The sequence below is a fragment of the Staurois parvus genome, unplaced genomic scaffold, assembly GCF_062004578.1.
Source record: "Staurois parvus isolate SC_StPar_1 unplaced genomic scaffold, SC_StPar_1.0 ptg000866l, whole genome shotgun sequence".
NCBI classification, from domain to species: domain Eukaryota; kingdom Metazoa; phylum Chordata; class Amphibia; order Anura; family Ranidae; genus Staurois; species Staurois parvus.
In genome coordinates, this window is record NW_028318662.1 from 2,184,891 (window position 1) to 2,211,674 (window position 26,784).

The following is a 26,784-nucleotide window of genomic DNA, read 5'->3' on the forward strand; positions in this document are numbered from 1 at the left end:
GTCTTTTCTGGACCCTGGTTTCTATTAACCACAAGGGTACATTCTGTGTTGTTTTATGAACAATACAGTCTTGATAATTATACCCCTCTTTTTCCTTTGTAAAAACTGAGAAGAATGCATTTACTGCAGTTTCCTTCTCCTTGTCATTTGTAACCAACTTCCTCTAATTATCCTTTATGGGCCAACTTACTCTGACCTCGCTCTCTTACTATTAGTATACAGTATGTGTATCCTATGTGTCTCTCGAGGTCTATTTTAGCTGCCTTCATTGAGCTCTTATATTTCTTTTTACATTCTTTGTAGAGTTGGAATGCCAACAATGATCCCTTGGCCTTATATTTTTTTAAAGGCCATTTTGTTCAATTTTATATGCCTTTTACATTAAAGATTAGCCAACTTTAAGCTTAGCTCTATTTGTTGCCCATTGGGATACACTAGCTAATGCCACTATTTAATATGTTCTTAAAGCACTCCCATTTTTTCTCAGTTTTCATTGTTTGCAGAATTGGATCCCATTTAATATCTTGCAGAATGGTGCACAGTTTAGAAAAACTTGCTTTTTTTAAATTTAGAGTTCAATGGTATACCCTTTTTCCTATGATATATGTTGAATGTATTTACTCTGTGATCTCAGTTTCCGAAGTTATCCCATATTTCCACATCTGCAATCAGATCTGTGTTATTTGTATTTATTAGATCTAGCATTACTTCTGTACGAAAACTGAAGATAGGCTCTAGTTTTTCACGCCAATAAACCTGTTTATGTGATACATGTAATAGAATAATGTCCACAGTATGATCAATCAAGAGGTATTCAAAATCAATATAAGGTCCAACACAATAGATGACAAAATCTTTTATCACAAAAGTGCTCCCCCACGTGCTCAGATGAATTCCTCACTCACCAGATAATCGCAGCCAACAAGCTATAGATGTCAAATCCTATACACGGAATATCTGCTCCTCTGCTTAGGAACCCTGAAGCCAGCCAGCTCATGGATGTCGCTATCATGTATTCTCATTCACCCAAGATGGGTTACCAAGAAAGCTCTATATATTTGCTTTTTAAATTCAGCTATAAATATATATATTAAACTAGAAAAGCTACAATTTCTGGGGAAATTGTGTGAAGTGTTCTTGCCTCCACCAGTAGTCTACAACTGGAGTGGGCGGAGTAACTGGGTGGAGTTTCAAAGAATGTCACTGGACGGCGTTAGTTGCAAACAAATGGTCATATTGTGAAAACTATCAGGACTGTGGCTTAGTTGTGGACATTTTTAGTGGCAGCAGGGATAGCTGAACATTTTGATATACGATTTGTGTAGGTGGGCTTGAAAATGAGGGAGTGATGGCAGTTTAGAAATCATGTCCTGATTTTTCAGTTCACACTCTAGCTTTTGTCAGCTCTCACTCTAGTTTTGAACATTCCGCCACTCATTCCTATGGGACCAATTTCACCACAAAAACACTGATATTTTGTGAACCATTCGGCAAAATGTTCCACAAAGTAATAGCACACCAAATCGGGAACAATCCGCATGTTTCCGTATATTACTGTCTATGTAGTGTAAAAACTGTGGGAGGAGTTAGGGTGGTAAATTTGGCTATAATAATAAGAATATATATGTGAGATAACAGTAAGTGGTCTTGCCATGGAAGAAAAAAATGATAGTACCTGAATACAAATGTGCTTTTCAAATTTTTGGGTGTATTTTATAGTTTTCTTGCACAAGCAGAAATCTGTGTAGAGTATTGTAAGTTTGGCAAAATTATTTAATATATATTTTATAGCTGAAATTAAAAAGCAAATATATAGAGCGTTCTTGGTAACCCATCTTGGGTGAATGAGCCTGCTGTTTTCTTTAAAATGTAAAAGCATTCAAAAATAAAGAAGCTGCAAAACCATGTAGTTGCCAATTTTTTTTTTTTTTTTTCCAGGGACACCATTTTTTGCTAAGCATTCAGCAGGCCATTGTATTACTTTGAGAAGTACTTTAATCAGGGGTGAGGTATTCATTTAAAATAGTCGTGCTTCTACAAGAGGCATATCATTGACCGAATGCCATACTTTAAAAATATAGGCTTGTTTACACATGCAGCCAGGGGGCAGTAAAAGCAAGCAGTTGAGTAGTGGTTTTACCACCCCAAAGTGTCCACCTAAACAAGGGCCATCAGCAACTTAGGGATGTACACATAAAAAGCTGAAGTTATGCACCTAAAGAAAAACAAAATTAAATACACAAAAGAAAACCCAAAAACATACATTTTTGCTTACAGTTCACACCACACGCAGTTCCGGTGCAGTTTTGATGCAGTTTGCCATGTTCCAATATGGTTCTGTGCATAAAAAATGCAACATGTTCTACTTTTTTTTTCTGCACTGGAAACTGACTGGAACTGTGACTGCACTAGCGTGAAACAGGGCCATTGGAATACATGGAAAACACTGTGCATGCATTTTTGATGTAGAAAAAAAGCGCACTGAACTGCATCTAGTGTGAACTAGCCCTGAGAGTAACATGAAACATGTAAATACCGAACACCACATGCATAAAAAGTAGCAAGGCTATACAGTGCTCTTGATGTCCTTGAATACCAGATATCACCAGCACTATGATGGACACTGACCCCCTCCCCCCACAGCATTCTGATGAGCACTGACCCCACCTCCAGCACTGTGATGAGCACCGACCCCCACCTCCAGCACTGTGATGGGCACTGACCCCACCACCAGCACTGTGATGAGCACTGACCCTCCCTCAACTGTGATGAGCACTGACCTCCCTCCAGCACTGTGGTGAACACTGCCTCTCTTCCAGCACTATGATGAGCACTGACCCACCCCAGCACTGTAATAAGCACTGAACCCCCCCCCCCCCTTCAGTACTGTAATGAACACTAACCATTTTCCAGCACTGCAAGGAGCATTGACCCTCCTCCAGCAGAGTGATGAGCACCGACCCTCTGAGCACTGATGAGCACTGTAATGAAAACAGACCTATTTCCAGCACTGTGAGCAGCACTGACCCTCCTCCAGAGTCCTCTCCAGCACTGTGATGAGCACTACCCCTCTCAGCACTGTGATGAGCACTGACCCCATTTCAGCACTGTGGTGAACACTGACCCCCTTCCAGCACTGTGATCAGCACTGACCCCCCTACAGCACTGTGATGAGCACTGACCCTCTTTCAGCAATGTCCCTTCTTCCAGGACTGTGATGAGCACTCTCCCTCCTGCAGCGCTCTGAACAGCACTATTACTTGGACTCCCCTCTCTATACTGAAGTTGGTGCAGAAGAGGGTAACGGCAGAGATCCCTCAGGAGGAGCAGAGTTTCCCCGTACCCTCATCATGTAGTGTTCGAAGCCCAAAGTTTCCCCCATCCTGGACATAACATGATCCCAGCTGCAGACACAGCATTCTGGTCTGCCCTGCTCACTGTGCCAGAATAACGTGAGAGGGGCAGAGGGATTACCCTAGATGTTCCTAAAGCAGAATAACAGCATAATAAAACATCAATATACGTAGCCTGAAATTACTGTTGTTTTATTTGATTTTACTAGGCTTCAAATATTTTTTAGTTTGTACAGCTACTGTAGTGTTTGGAATTTGTATATATTTGAGATAAGCAGAGTGACTTTCATAAAATTATTTTCACCTTGAAATTACTGATAGGAACAGTTTGCCAAAAGAAGAAAGTCTCCATTTTGCTCATTGAAATGCTTAGGTAGAGTTTACTGTAAAACATAATTTAGAGCTCTTAGTTTTTATTTATTTTTTTTTTTTTTTGGGGAGGGGGGCGCATGCATATATGATTTTTACTACTATACTGTAGTTCTATTTTTTTGTTTAACCTTTTTTTCGCTTTGTTTGTTTTTCTTTCTGTGAAAAATGGTATGCTAATAAAGATAATGAGAGACCAATTTCTGCCAGAAGAACAGGTCTGGGATAGTTTACAGGAGCATGCATATCTCTCAGTCTCCATTTACAGCCTGTTGCAACCTTATAAATCATTGAAAACTACCTTAATTTCACCTTCCTCCAATATGTTTTGCCAAGATAGTAAAGCTCTGCCTATTTCAATTTTGGATAAAATGAAATTCTGTTCCTACCCCTATATGTTTATCATTGTCATGGTCATATAGATATATCCTCACCCTACTTTTTAGGTCCTAGAGCAAAGGGATTGAATTAAAATGTATAGAGGTCCAGTCAGTAAAACTTTACTCCAGCACAGAATCTTGTGTTTGTGCTATGACTCAAGTCCTTCACATCACAGCTCCCCCTTTACATCACAGTCTCCCCTTCACATCAGTGTCCTTAGTTCCCCCATCACATCTCCACTCCCCTTTACATCACTATCTCCTCCTTTTACGTCAGCATCCCTCTTCAAATCAAAACTGCTCCTCCCCTTTACAGCACAGTTCCCTTTTACATCAATGTCTTCAGCCCCCCTCCTACATAACAGTCCCTCCCTCTTACATCACAGTGACCCCCTCACATCATAGTCTCCTTCACATCACAGTCCTTCCCTGTTACATCAGAGTCCCCTTTACATTATAGTCCCTAGCCCCTGCTACATCACAGTCCCCCCCACACATCATAATTTCCCCTTTTACACCAGTGACCTCAGCCTCTCCTTCACATCACAGGCATCTTTACATAATGCCCTCCCCCTTTAGATTGGGTCCTCAGTCCCCCCTTCACATCACAGCCCCCCCACTTACATCACAGTCCCCTTCACATCATAGCCCCTCCCTCTCACATTACTGTCCCCTTCACATCACATTTCTCATTCCCTCTTACATCACATTACATTTCCCCACATTACATATTCCCCTTTATATAACAGCCTTACCTTCATAACCTCAGTGTGTCCTCAGCTCCCTTTATATCAAACCTCCCCCTTCCAATCACAGCCCCCCATCACAGTTCTACCTTACACAGTAGGTCAGAACAGAGGGCAGTAGCTGCTCGACTTTTCATGGTAATGAGCAGGTGAATACTAGGACCACTCACCCACATTTAACTTGAAATACTGGATAGCTCCTGTCCTCCATCCAGACCTAACACACCTCCCACCCTCCTTCCTGCTGGGAGGATGACAGCAGCAGCAATGGCAAGGCAGGACAGAACACTTGGGAGAGAACACCCAGACTGCTAAAGGACACAGCCACAGTCTGGATAGTATTGTCACTCAGCCTGGATCACGGCTTAAAATGTAATGGTGCCTGTCCTATAGTAATATCGCTGGTAGAATATAGTTGTCTGTAGTTTTTTTTTTAATTATTTTAATTTGCACTTTAGAGTGGAATTATTGGAAGCTTGCATTGGCTAGATATTCCACCAAGACTGATGGGTGGGGAGATAGCTGCCAATCCCTGGTTCCATTGTAGTGACTTGCATTTTAATTGAACAAGAGCTGCAATAATGGTAACAACATGGTAACCTATTTACTGTTTCATGTAATCAAATGAATGGTTTCTGTGGGCTTCTGCATATTATAAAACTTTGAACTGCATTATTGAATCATTATTTTATTTCCTACAGCATAGCATATGTTCTTGTTTTGTGAGGAAATTAAAAAAGGAAGATTTCCTCTGTAAATAAAAAAATATACATCAACAGAATTCCAAATAAATTCTGCAATTCAATTTTACAAAAGTATAAACAATACAATTTTAGTAGTGGAAGAAATGGAGGATCAAAACAACTAAAAACAATAGCATTAATAAGAACAAAACTAACAAAAGATAAACTCTTAGTTAACAATAATTTTCTAACTTTCCATTAAATACCATTTTAACTGATTTTGAATTAATTGCATTCCTGATTGGTAAACAGAAATTTAAATACAGAGCGTTAAGAAAATAAATTGGCATATTTATTGCAAACCTGTTTTGGAGACATAGGATCAGAAAAGGGGTGTTAAAAATGCAGATTTAGAATTGTAAAAGTAAGGTCCATTTCACATTTTCTTCTTTGGAGGGAAGACTCCAAAACATCATGAGGGCACAACATCATTGTGGATGCTTGCAACATAATTTGGTTTTCCGTAAATATAGTTAACACATCTGTTAGGCTGGCCACACATAGATTGAATTTCAGATGACCCCATGAAAATAGATAAAATTTAACTAGAAATAATAGCTATCGGTTTAATCATGTTTCAGCTTTTTGGAAATTCATTCTATGCAGGTACTGGCAATGGATCACCTTCGAATCATGCAACTTGCATAAAAATATACTTGTCACAAAATATAAGTTACCATTGTTCATTTACACAAGTTCATTCTTTGGTTAATACTGAGTTTTTCTTAATCATTGCTATATTTTGTGAAAAAACACTCTCTGTTGCCAGTCTTAGGGCTCTATTTAAAAACAAATTGCTGTGAGTGTCTCAACATTTGTGCAAGAGTAACAATTACCTGTAATGTTTGTAATATATGTGTAATAGTTTACTGTTGGCTTTCATCAGGTGAATTTAACATTCCCTAACACTCAGTACTAATAGAAAAATAGCCGGAACATTCAACGATAAGAATTAACATTCACCAATAGAGAAAATAGTCTTATACTATAGGCTTAGAACATTTAACAAGCAGGGGAAATAATATTAGGGAGACCTCTACACTGTGTACAGTCTATGGAGATTCCTGTAGGAACAAGCGGGTGTTCAGCCAAGCAAATCTCCCCCACAACCCTGGCCCAGTGACTATGGGGGTCTGCGGGTGGAGGCCTTATCAGAATCTGGAAGCCCCCTTTAAAAATAAGGTACCCTACAGATACACCTACTCATTCACATTAAAAAAAAAAACAATAGTAAATACACACACTTTTTGACAAGTCTTTTAATTAAAACAAAAAGCATCATGATATAAATTCACTGTCAATCGCACCATCTTGTGATGAGGTCCACATCAATCATAATGCCAAACTGACTGGACAAAAAAAAAACACTGCTTTCCAACATGTTTGATTCTGTCACTTGACTCCCACCAAATGTCATCTCCCAGTCCCCACCACCGCAAAAAAAAGCAAAAGGGAGTGGTTTCTGGGTGACATGATTTGCCATATATGGACATGACTATATTTGGTCAATGACATCATAAGAATCCCCCTTTTTGTTTTTTATGCTAAGCTCGATGTTTGTTTACATTCACCTGTCAGTCAGGAATCTCCTGCTGAGAACGGAATGTGCTGAGTAGGGATGAGTCACTGGTCCTTAGAATGCCGCTGGCTTCCTAACAACCAGAGGAATTTGTAACATTTAGCAGTGGTATTGATACTTCACTTCACACTGCATCACCCATTTGTTTAGCCATTTGCACACAAATCTCCACAGACTGTGCAGAGGTCTACCTAATATTTTCCTTGCTGGTTGCATGTTCTTTACCTACAGTATTAGGCTATTTTCTCTGTTGGTGGACGTTAACTCTCATAATTGAATATTTTTAGGGTCTTTTTTCTCTTGGGGTAAAATATTAGGGAATGTTACATTTGCCTGGCAACAAGGAAGCTATTACACACGTATTCCAAACATTTTTGGCATTATTCGTTATGCTTGTTTGATGCTCCATGCAAACTAGGAGCTGAAAAAAATGCTGGATAAAAAAACGCTAATATTGTTGTCTTTTTCCAGCAGTTTTTATTTGTTGTGTTTTGCCGGTGTTTAGCTGGTTATTAAGGAATGGGCCAGCAAGCTGGCCGCTCGCGTCCATAACAAGCAATGAGTCATCAGCTGTCGGGGTTCCCCTTAGGTCCAGTGGTGTATTTTGGTTTTGTGCTGCCCTAGCCAAGACTAAATTCGGGCACCCCCCCGCATCTAAATTTGCCCCACCCCTTCCTGTATAAGATCCACCCCTTCATCTGTAAACCCCACCCTTTCCTATTTAGGCTCACCTCTTCCTATTAGAGCTCCGCCCATTGACAACGATGAGCACTATTCCTCCCACTAACACCAACAATGGGGCACTATTCCTCCCACTGACACCAATGATGGGGTACTATTCCTCCCACTGACACCAATGATGGGGTACTATTACTTCCACACTGACACCAATGATGGGGTACTATTCTTCCCACACTGACACCAATGATGGGGCACAATTCCTCCCACACTGACACCAATGATGGGGCACTATTCTTCCCACACTGGCACTAATGATGGGGCACTATTCCTCCCACACTGGCACTAATGATGGGGCACTATTCCTCCCACACTGGCACTAATGATGGGGCACTATTCCTCCCACTGACACCAATCAGAGAGAGAGAGGGGGGAGGGAGAGAGGGAGGAGAGAGAGGGGGGGAGAAGAAAGAGAAGAGAGGAGGGAGATGGAGAGAGAGGGGGAGAGGAGAGAGAGAAGGGAGAGAGGGGGGAGAGGAGAGAGAAAAGAGAGAGAGGGGGGGGAGAGATGAGAGAGGAGGGAGGGAGAGAGAAGAGAGGGAAGAGAGAGAGGAGAAGAGAGATGGAGATGGGGGGAGAGAGAGAGGAGAGAGAGAAGAGAGGGAGAGGGGGGAGGAGGGGAGAGAGAGATGCGAGAGGAGAGAGGGAGAGGGGGGAGAGGGGGGAAGGGGGAGAGAGAGAGGGAGAGAGAGAGAGGGGGGAATAGAGGGAGAGGGGGGAGATCGAGAGCGAGGGGGAAGAGAGAGGGGGGAAGAGAGGGAGAGGGGGGAGAGCGAGAGGGAGGGGGAAGAGAGGGAGAGGGGGGAGAGCGAGAGGGAGGGGGAAGAGAGAGGAGAGCGAGGGAGAGAGAGGAGGGGAGGAGAGAGGAGGGGGAGGGGGGAGAGAGGGAGGAGAGAGGGGGAAGAATACACAAGGCTGGCTGGAAGTGTGGGCAGGGCAGACACAGGAGGAGAGGGTGGGAGGAGCAGGGACAGCTTTCTCTCTCCTCTCCTGTCTGTGTGAGGGGAGGGGAACTGTTAGCGCTGGGGACTGCATATGCTGACAGATCCCCCTGCAGTGCTGGAGGGGGGGGGCGGCTGTGGGGGAGCATACAGGAGCTGACCGTATGCAGGAGTTGGATAGGGGAGGTGACTGGTGGCACATAGAGCATAGAGAGAAATGCACTGTTCTCTGTGCCGCCCGGCCCCCTCTCCAGCCGGCTTCATAGCTGACAGGTTTTCTGTCTCCTCACTGCTGAGCACACACACGAACCTGCCCGAGCACGCCCCCCTGGCCAAGCATAGCCCTTTGCAGCGACAACACTGGTTGCTTCTGCCTGGGGGTGGTGTCGCCCCCCTGAAAAGTGCCGCCCAAGGCACATGCCTTGTTTGCCTCACGGCAGATACGCCCCTGCTTAGGTCTGGTATAGATTTTGAGGGTAACATTACAACATAATTTAAATGAAAATGGCTTGAGCCCCCCCCCCCATCCATACCAGATCCCTATCAGAGTATACAACCATCAGCCAAGCCACATGCCCTTAACATGGGGGGGTGCTTTGGGGTGGGGGGCTCCATGTTGATGGGGATAAGGGCCTCTTCCCCACAACCCTGGGCGTTGGTTGTGGGGGTCTGCAGGCAGGGTGGGCTTATCGGAATCTGGAAGCTCCTTTTAACAAGGGGCCCCCAAGATCCTTGCCCCCCATGAGTATGGGGTCCCCCAAAGTAAATCCAGTTTCAATCATGATGAACGCTGCCACTGATCTGAAAAAGAAAAAAGGTCTGCACCCGACGCTGACTCCTGCAATCTGAAAGCTCTGCCTCCCCCCACAGCTAAATAAACTAGGGGACAGGACCACCTGGTAATGTCAAGTCATTGACCAGGGCATGCTGGCTCGATGGTATCCCCAGGTGGATGGGGTCATCTGGTGACAATACCGGGAGGCTCCTGCCCCTTTGTTTATGTTAAGAGCATGAGGTCTGGTATGGCTTTATTTATTTATTTCAGGTACTTATATAGCGCCATCAGTTTACGCAGCGCTTTACATATATATATTGTACATTCACATCAGTCCCTAACCCTCAAGGGGCGTACAATCTAAGGTCCCTAACTTACATTCATACACATACTAGGGCCAATTTAGACAGGAGCTAATTCACCTACCAGCATGTCTTTGGAGTGTAGGAGGAAACCGGAGTACACGGAGGAAACCCACACATGCACAGGGAGAACATGCAAACTCCAGGCAGGAGGTGCCGTGGCTGGGATTTGAACCAACGACCCTAGTACTGCCAGGTGGAAGTGCTAACCATTTAGCCACTGTGCTGCCCATTTGGAGGGGGGTCTCTAGCTGTGCATGGAGCCTGAATGTTGCAACATTCGCAAAGCAATTTTTTGTTTTATAAATAGACCCCTTAGTATAGTTTATACTTACAGAACCATGATAATGGTATAGAGGGTGGTTCAAATCAAGAAGATTTCTTTACTGAACATGTGTAATGTCATAGTACTGTAGAGTAAATTATTGCAGAGAAGTTTATAAATGCCATTGCTTGCAAAAATATCACAATTGGGCTCCTGCTTAAAATTTGAAAGAAAGGCTTCCCCTTCAACCATTCAGATTGTACCTTTACTTTAGAAAAATGTTAAAAAATCAAATTTGATGTTATGGGCAAATACTGCACATTTTTGGGCTGCTGATAGCAGTTGTTATTGCTTATTTCTATGGTTTTGTCTTTCCAAAACTGATATTTAATTTTAGATGACTAAATAAAGTGTGAGTAAAATGTGTGACTTTTGTAGGATGGAGTTCTGTCCGACTACTCATTACCTTCTTACCTTCCAGCATAGACCTCTATGACTTAACATGCCTTTTCCTGTGTTGTTTCAATACATGTGTCCCAGCTGTAAAGAGAGTTATCTTTTTCCCGTGGGGGAGGAAAGGAGGAACACTGACATGAACTCATTCACTCCCTTATTATATCATGACTTCACTACTGTGACAAAGTGAAAATACTAACATTACCCAATCAAGTGCAAACAAAAACAAGATTTATACTTGGACCTGATTGGATGATTGAAGCCAACACCTCATTCCTTAATCTCCGTGCACTTTCTCTTTGCAAAATTAATGTCTTGTATTTTGGTGAATTTTTGGAAGTTGTTACTGATATCAATCATCCAATTATGCACAAGCAAAACAATAAATTTTTCAGTCCAAAGTGAATTTTCATTGTTTAACCTCATCCACTAAGATAAGTGAAAATGCCCTTTGCTAAGTGAAAGTTCACTTTCAAAAGTGAACATACTCTAATGATTTAGTGATTAAGGGTAAATGTAACAAAATGTTACATTGTACATTGAAAGGTTTTATTGTGTGCTAATCAGATGAGTGTTCCTTGGCCTACCTATATGTGTTATGTGTTATCAGTTAAAGTTGAAGAAAAGCCTAACATTAACTATTCTTAAAAACGACACACCCCTCCCCCCCCCTTCTACCTATTCTGCATGTGTAAAAAAAGATGTGTGTACTTACCTCTTTTTAATCAGCTCCAGTCAGTGAGTGGCAGGGAATAGCCATTGTTGATTGCTCCCTGTCATGAGGAGCCTGAGCTGTAGGATCATGTGACCAGACTGGACCAGATTAAAAAAAAGTAAGTATACAGATCTGTTTTACACAGGCTTGGTAGGAGGAGGGGGAGAGAACATTTTTAAAAATACATATTGTTAGACTTTTCTTCCACTGTAAAGCACCCTAGCAATTGAAAAGAAGCAGGTTTTTATTGTCAGTAAAGATTCTACCCATTTATTTCCTTTTACAGCTTAGTTAATCTTAATCACCTAAATTAAAGCCTTCCTCCCTTCTGCACCATTAAAAGTAGGGCAAATTACAGAATATAAATTTAACTCATCTCCAGTAACTAATATCTTAAAATGAACTTAGGTCAAGCTAAAAATGTGTGCGTATATATTTACACCGTTGTGTTCAAAATAATAGCAGTGTGTTGAAAAAAGTGAATAAAGCTCAAAATCCTTATAATAGCTTTTATTTCCATACACACAAATGCATTGGGAAATACATTCTATTCCAAAACAAAACATGAAGAAAAATATATCAAATTTGTGTTGTTCCTCTAAAAAAAATTGAAGAAAAGTGAATATTAGACTGTTCAAAAAAATAGCAGTGTTTGTATACTTCTTTACAAACTCAAACATTCACTATATAAACTGAAAAATGTTTGAAGATTTTGCTTTCCTTTGAATCACTTAATTAATATTTAGTTGTATAAGCACTGTTTCTGAGAACGGCTGTACATCTGTGTTGCATGGAGTCAACCAACTTCTGGCCCCTTTGAACAGGTATTCCAGCCCAGGATGATTGGACTACATTCCACAGTTCTTTTCTATTTCTTGGTTTTACCTCAGAAATTGCATTTCTGATGTCACCCCACACGTTTTCTATTGAATTAAGATCCGGGGATTGGGCTGGCCACTCCATAACGTCAATCTTGTTGGTCTGGAACCAAGATGTTGCACGTTTACTGGTGTGTTTGGGGTCGTTGTCTTGTTGGAACACCCATTTCAAGGGAATTTCCTCTTCAGCATAAGGCAACATGACCTCTTCAAGTATTGTGATGTATTCAAACTGATCCATGATCCCTGGTATGCGATAAATAGGCCCAACACCGTAGTATGAGAAACATCCCCATATCATGGTGCTTGCGCAACCATGCTTCGCTGTCTTCACAGTGTACTGTGGCTTGAATTCAGTGTTTGGGGGTCATCTGACAAACTGTCTCTGGCCACTAGACCCAAAAAGGACAGTCTTACTTTCATCAGTCCACAAAATGTTGCGCCATTTCTCTTTAGGCCAGTCAATGTGCTCTTTGGCAAATTGTAACCTCTTCAGCACATGTCTTTTTTTCAACAGTGGGACTTTGCGGGGGTTTCTTGCAGATAGCTTAGCTTCACATAAGCGTCTTCTAATTGTAACAGTACTCACAGGTAACTTTAGACCTTCTTTGATCTACCTGGAGCTGATTGTTGGCTGAGTCCTTGCCATTTTGGCTATTCTATCCATTCGAATGGTAGTTTTTCGCTTTCTTCCACGTCTTTCAGGTTTTGGTTGCCTTTTTAAAGCATTTGTGATCATTTTAGCTGAGCAGCCTATCGTTTTCTGCACTTCTTTATATGTTTTCCCCTCTCCAATCAACTTTTTAATCAAGGTACGCTGTTCTTCTGAACAATGTCTGGAACGACCCATTTTCCTCAGAATTTCAGAGAGAAATGCACTGTAACCAGCATGTACAACATTTGCTGCATTCCTTCATTAAATAAGGGCAATAATTGCCACCTGTTTTTCAAAGAATGAATGACCTCACTAATAGAACTCCCCACTGCTATTATTTTGAACATGCCCCTTTCAATTAGTGATTTAATTACATAGAATCAGCAGCATGCATGTCATGGCTGTTGGGTCTGTTGGATTTCTATTTCTCTACTACACCTGCTAGTATATTATTTGCCATGTAGAAATATAATTTTTACCAAAAACAGTGATTGATCAGGTTAGTGATGTCTGACTGCTAATATTTTGAACACAACTGTATGTATGTGTATATATATATATATATATATATATATATATATATATATATATATATGGCTTTTTTTTCAGCTGGAGTGTGCCGGAACGGAGTTCCGCCACCTCCAGCACTCGTCCCTTGCCCACCACTCACTGCGGTCACTTACACACACAGAAACCTAGCTTCTGGTGCACAGGTAACACGTTCCTCTGCTGGCGGTTGACAGCTGTGATGTGTGCAGCCTGTACAAACGCTGAAACTGTAAGTTGTAGCTGCCCCTCTCTCCTCTCTATGGTACTCTTTAGGTGGAGGAGAGAAGATTTGGGTGAGAAGGGATAGCTTTGTACTGGAAAGGTGGGTTTGGGGGGAGAGCTATGTACCTGGATAGGGGGGTTGCTGAGAATTTGGGTTAAACAGGCCTGTGAAATATGCACTAGTTAACTGCACCCTGTACATAGCTCACTCATGAGCCCTGCACACTGTATATAATGCACTCCTGAACCCTGTACGTAGCACACTCTTGAGCCTTGCACCCTGTATATAGTGCACTCCTGAGCCCTGTATGTAACACACTCCTGAACCCTGCACTCTGTATATAGAACACTCCCAAGGAAATAATTATTTCCCTCATGAACATGCAAATCAGCGCATAATTTGTTAGACATGCATTTCTTTTCAATTTTTTGCTACTATTCTGTCTCTGTGTTACAATACACCTACAATTCAATTTTTAGACTGATCATTTCTTTGTGAGTGGGCAAACATTCAAAGTCAGCAGGGGATCACATACTTATTTCCTTCGCTGTACATATGCTCTCACCTGTTTATGATCCAAATTTATTTTAGGTCAAAATGCGCTTTCCACAAGAACTCATTTCACATCCGTCCTCGTTCCTCTTAAGGAATTTTTGTTCTCTAAAGAGTTTTTTTGGTTGCCCATAAATATTTTATTACAATGTTTAAACTGTAGCTCACTTTAAAATGTGCACCACAGTAAAAGAGAAGGTTTACCCTTAGGAAACTGTATCTGGTCACTCACAAGGTGGCAGCCCACTCATGACGTCATCGGCTATGCAGATTTATGCACTAACAATTTTTTGAGAACTCACATTATTTGTTGTTTTTTTTTAAAATCATGTTTTTTTTTTTAACACATTCTTTATTTATAGTACAGAACAACAATCATCATGACCATCCTGGTATAACTTACAGATCTTCTCCTCCCACTCATTATCACAATTCAAAAACAGCATGGTCTGGGGGGGGTGCTCGTGAGCAGCGTCTAAGATGGCTGCTCAGTAGAGGCGCTCCTCGCCCACCGGACACATTGGCCGATCTGCCAACTGCTACCCTGCTGCTACCATGCCGATGGGAAAAAAAACAGTCGCCCATGACTCCAACGCTCTGTAGCCCACGTCAGAGCTTGCGGCCTACCCGCAGGAGGCCGCAACTGAAGCCCTGGCCTTGATTTTGGATCCCCCGCCACCGCTACTCGCGGGTGAACCGGATCCCATCAGTGATGAGGACCTGGCATCAGCAGCCTCTCTGCAGTCACCCACTCTGGCTCTGAGGGATGCTGAGCTCCTGTGCCGCTTCAAGTCCATGCTGCAGTCGGAATTGTCCTCTGCTACCTCCAAGCTGGCAAAGCGTCGAACAACATCTGTGTGATCTCAAGAAAGAATTGGCAAACATGCTGCTCCGGCTTGAGGATTTCAAGAACCTTTCCCACCATGGTAATTTACGCTTAAGGGGTATCTTGGAAACTGTTACGGATCTTACCTCAACTGCTACTGTCCTGTTTCAGGAGCTGACGCCCGCCATTCCCATTGATTGGCTCGAATTTGACCGCATACACCATGCATTTTGCCCTAGACAACCGGATGGGCCCCCAAGAGACATTTTCATCAAATTTACCTATTACCGCACTAAGGAAACCATCCTTTTGGCGGCCAGAAGCAATCCAGACCTCAGCTTCTAGGGACATAGCTACCAGCTCTTCGTGGACCTCTCCCAGATCACTCTTCAGAAGCGCCGCCAATTGAAGCTCTTCACCTTGGTCCTGGTGAATCGCAGAATTAAATATGCCTGGGGCTTTCCATTCTGCCTCACCTTCAACTACCAGGGCCACAGCCACTCTGTTGCCACGCCAGAGGAGGCCCACTCTCTCCTAGAATCTTTACACCTTCTTCTGCCGGGAGGCGCTACGCAGAGCCCGACTCGTTCATCTGGATCCCCAGCGAGGCCGCCTATTCTGGGCTGCCTCTGGGAGAAGGCATCCAACGGGAAGAGGGCCCTCCCTCGGACCCCTCTATGATCAAGTCCCTCCTGCTCTTCTCCGGGCTGAAGCTGTCTCCAGGACTTCCCCTGTGGTGTTGCACCGTTGGTTTCTCTTGATGGGACCGTGAGTTGGCCTTTTAGGCATTCCCTGTTTGATAGTGTTCCAGGATTGGGCCTGGTCCAGCCAGCTCTCTTGGGGTTTCATCTGTGAGTGGGGGGGTCACCTCCTGGACTTGAGGTTTATGACTTTTTGCCATTGCAGACTGCCACGAGTCCAGGTGACATTGGTTGGGTTCCAGTTTATGCAATGGGCCGATAGTTTCCTCGGGTTCTGGGGAGGGAGGTTGGCTCAGGTAGGCCCTAGTGCAGTGCAAGGATGATGGCCCTGCTGGGAGGCTGGGGTAGGGGATCACCTGGGCTGCGTTGTTTGGGTTACAAGGTGGCCTGTGGTCTTCCCTCCAGAGGGGGTTGGGCCCAAAAGCCTAGCTGGGTTTCCAACGGGGAGGTTTCTGTGGATGTACCCACTCCATTATATTGTGTTTATTGCCTTTTTTCCTCCTAAGGGCTTATGTTTTCGATGTATTCATTTGCAGCCATGTGTTCGGTGGTAGAGCCACCCCCAACTGCTATCCTTCCAGTGTAGGATGCACTTCACTATTGGTGTGATACGACTACTATTGTGTCTTCTTCTTCTCTTCTTTCCTTGTCTTCTTTTCTGGTCCTTCTATTCTTGTTTTAGGTGGGGTTTTGGGACGTCATGGTCCGACCATCCTTGGGAGTGGAAATTGTTGACCAACTTATGCTTTTTCTGCTGAGCATGCTACGCCGATCCCACCATGTCCTCACCGCTATTGAAAGTACATTCACAAAATATTCAAGGCTTCAATTCACCTCGGAAGCAGTCTAAAGTTTTTCATCACCTCATATCACAACAAATTGACATGGTGTGTTTGCAGGAAACCAGGATTTCTAAGTCCTCCGCCCCACGGTATCTTTCGCCGCATTAACCCACTTTTTACACGGCTTTGGCTCCTGAGAAATGACGGGGTGTGTTGATAGCTTTCAAATGCAATCTCCCCTTTTTCTGTGCTCTGAATATAGTGGACCCCACGGGCAGGCACTTGCTCCTGCAGGGTACCCTCTGGGACCAGGAGGTTACTTCTGTCTCTTACTACGCCCCCAGTCGCTCTCAGTATAAGTTTTTTTCCCATCTTTGCACCATCATTTCCCAACACTCCAAGGGTCTTCTTCTTCTTTTGGGAGATTCAAATGCTACCTTGGATTCCGCCTTAGATAGGCAGTAGGCCCGGGGGGTGGCCCCTTCTCATGACTTAGTGCTAGAGGAACGTATGCGCTCTCTCTTGCAGTCGGCGGGGCTGGCAGACATTTGGAGGGAACTTCACCCAACTGAGCGCTACTTTACGTTCTACTCAAATCCCCATGACAGTTTTTATAGAATTGGCCACATCCAACAGCTTCCCTTGGTCAGGCAGATATCTATCCCCTCCTCACCCTGGTCAGACCACGATCCCCTGGTTCTACTCCTTGCCCTCTTGGGGTCGGTATGGCGCCCTTTTCCCTGGCGTATTAACGAAATAGAATCCTTCTTACATACATACTTTGTGGAAAACTCAGGATTGGTCTAATTGGCAGTGCCCCTGTGGGAGGCGCATAAAGCCATGGTGTGGGGCCACATTATACAGCTAGTGGCGGCTCGAAAGTGGGAGCGCCGTCTTTTGAATCTTCACTCACTACTGGCCTCTGTGGATGCTTGTTGGAAATTGCACCCATCCGCGGCCCATAAACACACGCGGGACGCTCTGGCTGCAGAGTTGGAACTACTTGCTTCTTTGGAGGATGAACAGGCCTTGCGCTGGACCAAGCATAAATTTCATTCCTGTGCTAATAAGCCAGGTCCAATACTAGCCAGGAAACTCAATTTCGTGGGGAAACCCCACAAACCGATCTGGTTGCGACTTCCTGCGGGAGGCTGTACCTCCAATTCCCAGCAGATTGTTTCCATTTTCACGAACTTCCTTTAACACCTTTACGTTAAAACAGATCCCTTCCCTGTAGCTCAGGCAGAGGCGTTCTTTCAAGATCTCCAACTTCCTGGATTGTCAAAAGCGGTGCAGATGGCCCTCAATGCTGGTGTGACCATATCGGAAGTTCTTCAAGCTATCAAATCTCTACGGTCCACTGTGGCGCCGGGTCCTGACGGCTTCTCAGGTCTCTATTATAAGAAATTTGTGACCCTGCTGGTGCCCTTCTTGGCTGATTATTTCAATGAGTTATGACAGGGCTCTTTCTCTTTGCCCTCTCCGGACATGCTCAAAGCTCATATCTCAATGATTCCAAAGACAACAGATGATGTGCAGGAACCGCAAGCCTTTCAGCCCATTTCTCTTCTTAATGAAGATCTGAAGATATTGGGCAAGATTCTCAGTCTTCGTATCTATAAATATTTGCGTAGTCTGGTCCACAGAGACCAAGTAGGTTTCGTCCCCGGGAGGCAGGCGGGTGATAACGATCGTAAAGTGGCCACACCTTCTACAACAGCAGAAAATCCTGGGATTCTTACTGTCTTTAGACATATATAAAGCTTTTGATTCTCTATCCTGGGAATATCTGCGGTTTGTTCTCTCTTGTTGGGGCTTTGGGGAAATACGCTGGGTATTTTTCAGACCCCTTTCCTATTTGGCGAGGGACGAGACAGGGATGCCCCCTGTCCCTGGCACTCTTTGTCCTGGCGCTTGAGCCACTGACTTTAGCATTTCGGGCTGACTGTAATATATTGGGTGTTCCATATGTGGGACAGGAATTTAAGTTGAACCTTTTTGCGGATGATGCCCTCTTGACTCTCACTAGTCTCCTGACGTCGCTCCCAAATTTGCAACAGGTTCTTGCATGCTTCTCCTTGATTTCGGGTCTCGGTATCAGTTTGAATAAGACTGTCGCTCTCAATATTACTTTGACCTCAGATTTGGTTTTGCGCCTACGATCCCACTTCCCCTACAAATGGGCTTCCTCTTCGCTTGTATACCTGGGCATTCACAAGACCCCCACCTATGGCTCTTTGTTTGCTGCAAATTATTATCCAATGCTTTGTTCTGTGTCCTCTCTTATGCACTCCTGGCAGTTTCCGCACCTGTCTTGGATAGGACCAGTTAACTCAGCGAAAGTGACCATCCTGCCTAAATTGTATTATTTTCGCACCCTCCCAGTGCGGGTTCCTCCTCATTTTCTTCGCCAACTCTGAGGAAGAGGTTGTGTCCTTGAAATGCGTTAGCCAGTTGGTCATCCAGGGTTCCATCGTATGGACTCAGATGTTGTTTGGATCATACATCTTGTTCCGTTTGACATGCCTGTGTTATTATGTCCATTGTGAGTATGATACCTATTTTGTTCAATAAATTATTTTAAACGATAATGCACTAGATCGGTGCGCCCTTTTTCTGTTTCTCCATTTGTATCCAGTTTCTCTCTGGGTCCTGCTGGAACTAACTAATTGTGCCCCTATTGCGACATTGATGCTTCTATGGCTCCCCCTGCCCTACGCCCTATGCCACTGAGTCCGATTTTGCTCCAGGGCCTACAAGTGTGGGACTCGGTACTCTATTCCAGTTGCTTGATGTCACCTTTTCTACCTTTGCTCCCAATTAATAATCCTTTCTTGCCGTTGGGTTTGGATCAACCAAGGATGTTCTCTTGGTGGGAGGCCAATGGTTTTTCACAGGTACAACACTTTTTGACTTCTCGGTCCTTCCCCACCTGGAATTCTCTTCGGGAGTCACAGGATGTCCCTCGGGAGGAATTTTTCCCCTACCTCCAAATGCGGCATTGGCTGACCTCGCTGCAGGTCACTTCCGCTATCCCATATCAGAAATATGAACAGCTTTGCCAACAGCGTCTGGGCTCCCCGGGCCTTATTTCCCTACTTTATGCATCTTTGAATAGGCGCTCAACGCGTACTTCTCTCTCATATGTCGCTCAGTGGGAGCGTGACCTGGGGGCAGTCGTGGATCTGGACTGGAATAGGATCTGGTCTTTTATAGCTAAATGTTCATTTAATACAACCACACTGAAGGTGGCATACAAAGTATTGTTTCATTGGTATTGGGTCCCGGCTCGTTTGGCCCAGGCGAACCTTGCCTGCAGTGATCAATGCTTTCGGGGTTGTGGTCATTGTGGAGATGTGTTGCATATTCGTTTTTGGTCTCGTGTGTTTGGCCTTCTTTTCACATTGTTCCATCTCTCCATATGTGCTGGGATGCTCGGTACGCTTTGCTGCATTGTCCCATAGCGGGCCTGTTGGCTCACCAGCAGACGTTGGCTTCTTATTTGTTCTTTTGTCTTTTATGAGGCGGTGGATAGCTGCCTTTTGGTTTGAGCTACTATCCGTGTTATATCACTGTTTTTGTCATTTATATGCCATTGATAGCCCCTGCATGGACGCACCTTTTGCTCTATTGGTGTTAGAGCACTGTTTCTTTACTTTATGTACCATTGATAGCCACTGTTGGGCATGTCTTGTTGCTCAAGTCTTGTTGAAATGTTTACTAAATTAATAAAAACTATTGAAATACAAAAACAGCATGGTCATGTGGGGCTCTGCCTACACAGCTGCATCATTCATTCACATTTTCCTGTGAATTAAGTAACTACAAGTACCATCAGGGGCTGTGGCAGATGGCTTGTAGTTCTGAATGAAATGCGAGGGCGCTGTTGAGCATTCACGAGTATGGCAGCTTTCAAACTGATAGCCGATATGGAGGTGTAGGCTGAGAGCTGTAGGACTTGTTTGCAGAAGCCTGACATTGCACCCCTGATCCACTGATCACAGGTGTAATGCTTTCCAGGCTCCTGCAGGAAAAAAAATGTTTTTAACCACTTGAGCTCCTGAGGATTTACCCCCCTTAATGACCAGGCCTCTTTTTGCTACTCGGTGCTGCACTAATTCAACTGATAATTGTGCAGTCATGCAATGCTGCACCTAAACGAAATTTACATCCTTTTTTTCACACAAATAGAGCTTTCTTTTGGTGGTATTTGATCACCTGTGCGCTTTTTATTTTTCACGCTATAAACAAAAAAATACCAAATATTTTGAAGAAAAACGATATTTTTACTTTCAGCTATAAAAAATATATAGTAAACTCAAAGTTGGTTATAAATTTAGGCCAAAATGTATTCTGCTACATGTTTTTTTGGTAAAAAAAAATCCCAATAAGTGTATATTGATTGCTTTGTGTGAAAGTTATAGCGTCTACAAACTATGTTATAGATACTGCAATTTACGACATTTTTTTGCTATACAGCGCTGCGCTAGTTTAACGGACAATTGCACGGTCATGCAATACGGTATATAAATGAAATTTATGTCCTTTTTTTTAACACAAATAGAGCATTCTTTTTGTGGTATTTGATCACCTGTGCACTTTTTTATTTTTGGCGCTATAACCAGAAAAATTTTGAAGAAAAAAATTTTTTTTTGAAAAAACAATATTTTCTCATTTTGGTCATAAAAAATATCTAAAAAAAACTAAAATTTCGTCAAATTTAGGCCAAAATGTATTCTGCTACATGTTTTTGGTTAAAAAAATCCCAATAAGTGTATTATATTGATTGCTTTTTGTGAACGTTATAGCGTCTACAAACTATGGTATAGATCAGGAATGGGCAAACTACAGCCCGGCGGACCTTTTAATCCGGCCCGCGGAGCGTGATACAAAAAAAAAACAGCCAGGGCAGGCAAACATTTGCATCATTCAGCATGCTCAAATGCAATGATTGGCCAGTCTCACTGCCACTCACATCCTGATAGCCAGTGATTGGCTGTCAGGATGTGTGTAGGCGGGGCAGCGTGACGAACGTGAGGGGAGCTAGGCTCCTCTCACAGTCCGCCCTGAAGACCGGAACGGCGCGGAAACACGGCGAGAGGAACGCGCGGAGCAAAGGTAAGTAAATTGACACAGGGGGGACTTGGCTTACTACTTGGGGGGGAATAGTACTATGGGGGATGAAATGTTACAAATTTTAATTTAATTTATATTAATGCACACATACACATCATTCATCTACTCTTGGTCCGGCCCCCGGGTCCAATATATGAACCCATTGCGGCCCTCAAGTCAAAAAGTTTGCCCACCCCTGGTATAGATAATGGAATTTACACAGCTTTTACTTTGACTGTCCATCACATTTCTTGAGGTGCTAAAATACCAGGATAGTACAAACACCCTCGTATGACCCCTTTTCGGAAATTAAACACCCTAAGCTATCTGCTGAGAGGCATATTGAGTCCATGAAAGATTTATTTTTTTTCCACAAGTTTCTGGAAAATGACAAAAATTTTTTTTTTTTTTTTTACACGAAGTTGTCATTTAAATGATTTGTTTCTCGCACAAGCCATGGGTATATGTGGAATTACACCCCAAAATAAATTCTTCTGTTGATTCAAAATTCCTCTCATCAAATCGTTTGGGGTGACTACTTTCCAAAAAGGGGTCATTTTGGGGGGTGGGGGTGTTTTATGCCCAGCATTAGAAGTTTATGCCACACATCATTCACTCTTCTAACCTCCTGAAGACCAAACCTTTTTGTTCATATGAAAAAAATCAGTATTTTTTGCTAGGAAATTAATTTAAACCCCCAAACATTATATATATTTTTTAAAGCAGACACCCTAGTGAATAAAATGGTGGGTACTACAATTTTTTATGGCACATAGTACTCGCGCAGCGATTTTTCAAAAGCAATTTAAAAAACAAAAATACACTTTTTTTACTATTAATGCACAAAAACACAATATATTGGCCAATTGTTTGGTAAAATATAAAAGATAATGGTATGCCGGGTAAATAGATACCAAACATAACATGCTTTAAAACTGTGCATGCCCCGTGTAATGGCAACAAACTGCAAACATTTTTAATATCCATAGGCAGCACTTTAAAAGCCACCATTTTAGATTTACAGAGGAGATCTAGTGTTAGAATTACTGCCCTTGATCTGACGTTCACGGCAATACCTCACATGCATGGTGCAACCGCTGTTTACATAATGGCACAGGGACAAGGCTTGTGCACACAGGTGTGTGCGCATGGGAGGGGCAATTTTTTTTTTTTTTTTTTTTTTTTAGTTATTTTGATTTTTTTTTTAATTATTTTTACATTGTACCTTTCATTTTTTTTTATCACTTTTAATGCTATAACAGGGAATGCAAATAACCCCTATAACTTCAATGGGCATTGTCATATTCTTTTTTGAGAAATTTGGGGTCTATCAGACTCTAGATATCCCCTCTGCCCTTACATTATCTAATCAAACCTAAATCGGTGTGATCAGATGCTTTCCCAATTTACAAATGGCGCTGTTTATATCCTGCGAAACTGAAGTGATGAAATGCTTGTAGCTTCCAAATTCTTAGACTATAGAGATGATTGGCACCATTCTGGTCTCCAATCAGCTCTATGGTCAGCTGGCAGAAACACCGGCTGCATTCTCAGGTTCCCCTGATGGCACGGGACTGCCCGAGAAGTCCGTGGAAGGCAGCGGGGGAGGGGGAACATCATCTCCCACTGCTTGTAAAAGCAATCTTGCAGCTAATTAGCCACTAGGATTGCTTTTACATGAAAGCCGATCACCGGCTGAAAAAACGATACCAGGATGATGCCTGCAGCTGTAAGCATCATCCTGGTATCACCATTCAAATCCAGTGATGTACCAGTACATCGCTGGTCCTTGTTGGTTATATATGCTATGTTCTTTTTTAACCAGTGGACTGAATGAAAAAATGAGAAGAAATCTCTGCCAGAAAAAGTGTGTACCATTAGAATATACCGCCCTGCATCCACCCACTTCTAATGGTGGACACACATTAGGTCACACTTTGCCACAAGTGCCAGTTCCAAGATTGAATAACTGTCTAAATAGTGGCATGCTTGAATAAACATTGTCCACGTATAAGTGGTACCCCATATGGAGAAATGATGACACCAAGTCCCAAACTATCTTGCCACTGCTCCCCATGTAGTCTGGGCATCCAGGGGGCTCCACCTGACTATCTTTTCCCTCGTAAATCCGAAACTTATAAGTATAGCCTGTTGTCCTCTCACAGGTCTTCTACATCTTGACCCCATATCTGGCACGCTTGCAGGGGAGAAATTGTTTGAATGCAAGGCGGCCAGAAAAATTAATAAGGGACTCCTCAACGCAGATGTTTTGTTGGGGAGTATAGACATTTGCAAATTTTTAGGTTAAGGTGATTTGCGAGGGGCTGAATTTTATGGAGCCGGTCAAATTCAGGGTTACACCAAGGATGACAGAGTGTATTGTCGCTGAAATGCATAAAACACATTATACTCTCATATCTATGCCTGGCCATGGCAGCAGAGAACACGGCATATGATGAATCTGCGGACCAATACAACCGCAATTCATTTATTTTAGTAATGCCCATGTTGAGGGTTAGGCCCAAAAAAAATGTCAATTTGAAAACCGTAATGAGTTTCCATGCGAATGGTCTGGCAAGGTTTGAATTTGGGTTGGCGACAATAAAGTGTTGTGCATATAAACTGCTTTGATCCACAATCAACGCATACAGATATTCCGTGAAAAACAGCTCCAAAAATCAAGGAGGTATGTGAAAGACCAGGATGTACTAGACCGCTGGTACTTGCCAGTTCACCAAAAGGTAGAGCTGCACTAGTACTGGAACTCTGCTGCATATGAGAGTCATCAAAATTTACCGGCAAGTGCTAACAGAGATCAGGCCTGATTCTGCCAACACTGCGGTTTTGTGTGCAGTGCATCAAGTGACAGTGACCTACTGACACTGCACTTGCTGGGGCAGAAGGGGGGGATTAAGCGTAGGGGCTAAACGCAGGTGTTGGCAGGTGCCGGGGCTGATCCCGCTAACGCTGCGCTTTTGGGGACGCTATACTAATGTGAACGCTGGTATAGTGCTTACCTGATCAAAGATATTGACCGTTCAGACAATATACTAGCAATGGAGGTTTATTGTACATGAGCGTGCTCCTGACAATCAAGGGGTTGAATGTGATGACTGGTGTACTGACGGGCAATCTGACGCTATCTGGGAGGGGTGTGAAAACCATGCGAGCGCGAATCACGTATATATATATATATATATATATATGTGATTTTGCGTACCCATGCCGCCCTGTAGCAGTATTTCTACTGTAGGGTGGTCAGGAAGCGGTTACAGAAGAGGTTTGTGTTACGGCGCTACGTTACTTTAACTGACAATTGCATGCAACGCTGCACCCAAATTAAATTTACATCCTTTTTTTTCCACAAATTGAGCTTTATTTCGGTGTTTTAATTTTTTTTATACTAATAATGGCGGCGATCAGCGACTTATGGTGGCGATCAGCGACTTATGGCGGGACTGCGGCGGACATTTTGACACTGGGGGGAGAACTGACATTTGGTCACTGACATCCCCAGTGACACCAATACAGTGATCAGTGAAAAAAAAACCCACTGACACTGTACTAATGGCACTGGGGAGGAAGGGGTTAACATTTTTAGTGTTAACTGTGTGAGGGGAGTGTTTTACTAGGGGGCGGGGGTGTGTGCTGGACGGGGACAGGCTGATCGAGAGAGAGAAACTCTTCTCTCCCTCTTCAGCTTGACAGGCAACTGACAGATTGCAGGGCTGTGTATAAACAATGCAGCCCTACTCTCTGTCAGTGATCACCGCTAATCGCGGTAATGACCGGCCGTGACCCGGCGGCGGAGACCCGCTGCTGACACCCGCAGGACAGGTAGGGCGGGCGCGCACGCCCCCTACCTGTTTTGCAAAACCACGTTTTAAAACGTGGTTTTGCGCAGCCGTGCCGCCCTGCAAACGTACATATGCAGTGGCTATGGCTGAAGAAGTTAATTAAAAGGTGAACTTTTTATTTAATATGCTCTCTTGTTATGATCTTTGTTTCATTAATATATTAAGTATTCAGTATTTTGCACCCTCTGAATATGGTTTGCTATTGTGCTACAAATGTATGGCACATCCCTTAGGGTCTGTATTGATGGTCAAATGCAGTGTTCTTTTGACAATAGTTTGGGACACTTCTGAGATTATTCAGAATTCATTACAGGTACTGTTGTTCTGTGTTGACCTGCTTCAGCTGCTTTTGCATTACCACAGACTTGGGGGATAAGCAGTTCTGAAGTGCATGAAAGCCCACAGACATTTCGTTAAGCTCTCTTCTCTTTATTCTGTGTAAGCAGAATGGGTCATATACAGTAGGAGCAGGGGGATATAGAAATATAGTTCACATACTACAATTCTACACAAATTCATAATGCTGCTAATACTACATAATACATAACACTACTTGATACTACAAATTATACATAATATTTTACATAATACAAATCTACTTTACACATTCCTGTGTAATGTAACGAGGATTGAAATGGAAGCACCTTACCACTGCTAGGAAGTCCAGATACACCTTTATTCCCATAAAATTTAGTGGGCAATCCAAATAGTAGCTAAAGTGTTTTGGGGGTCCAAGAGTGTCTCCTCCTTCAGGGCTTGATTGACAACAATGTGAATAGACTAGAAGTAAACTGGACCTTTTTAATGGTATTTTTCCAGTGTGATTGCAAGTACAGGCCTTGTCAGCTGCTGTGTAAGTCAGGAGTTTGTATAGTACAGTCCAGGATATGAATCTCTGCATGTAATGTACTGCTCCTGATATTAGTGAGAAGAAAGTTTGTTGCTTAGGGCTCTTTCACACAAACGTTCCGATCGGGTCCGCCTACTCGTTTCTCCTCTATGGAGTGGCGGGTGTAGACGGACACATAAGGGACAGAAGGGGATCCAATTCCCCTTCCGTCTGTTGGATCAGATTAATGAGAGCGAGCAGCTCTGTGTTTGCTATGCAGCAGCAGAGCAAACACAGAGCTGTCATCCGCTTGCTCAACGGAGAGATCCCCCACTGAGCAAGCAGATACGCTAAACGGGTCCGTCCCGTGTGAAAGAACCCTTACATTAGTGGAA

General features: G+C 43.3%; 1 protein-coding gene across 18 annotated transcripts in view; it reads left to right on the forward strand.

Annotated features, from left to right (window-relative positions):
- The window catches only part of LOC149443234 (neurexin-2-like), a 2,355,461-nt gene that overhangs the window by 2,092,844 nt on the left and 235,833 nt on the right, over positions 1-26,784 (forward strand). The gene's annotated exons all lie outside the window — the stretch shown is intronic.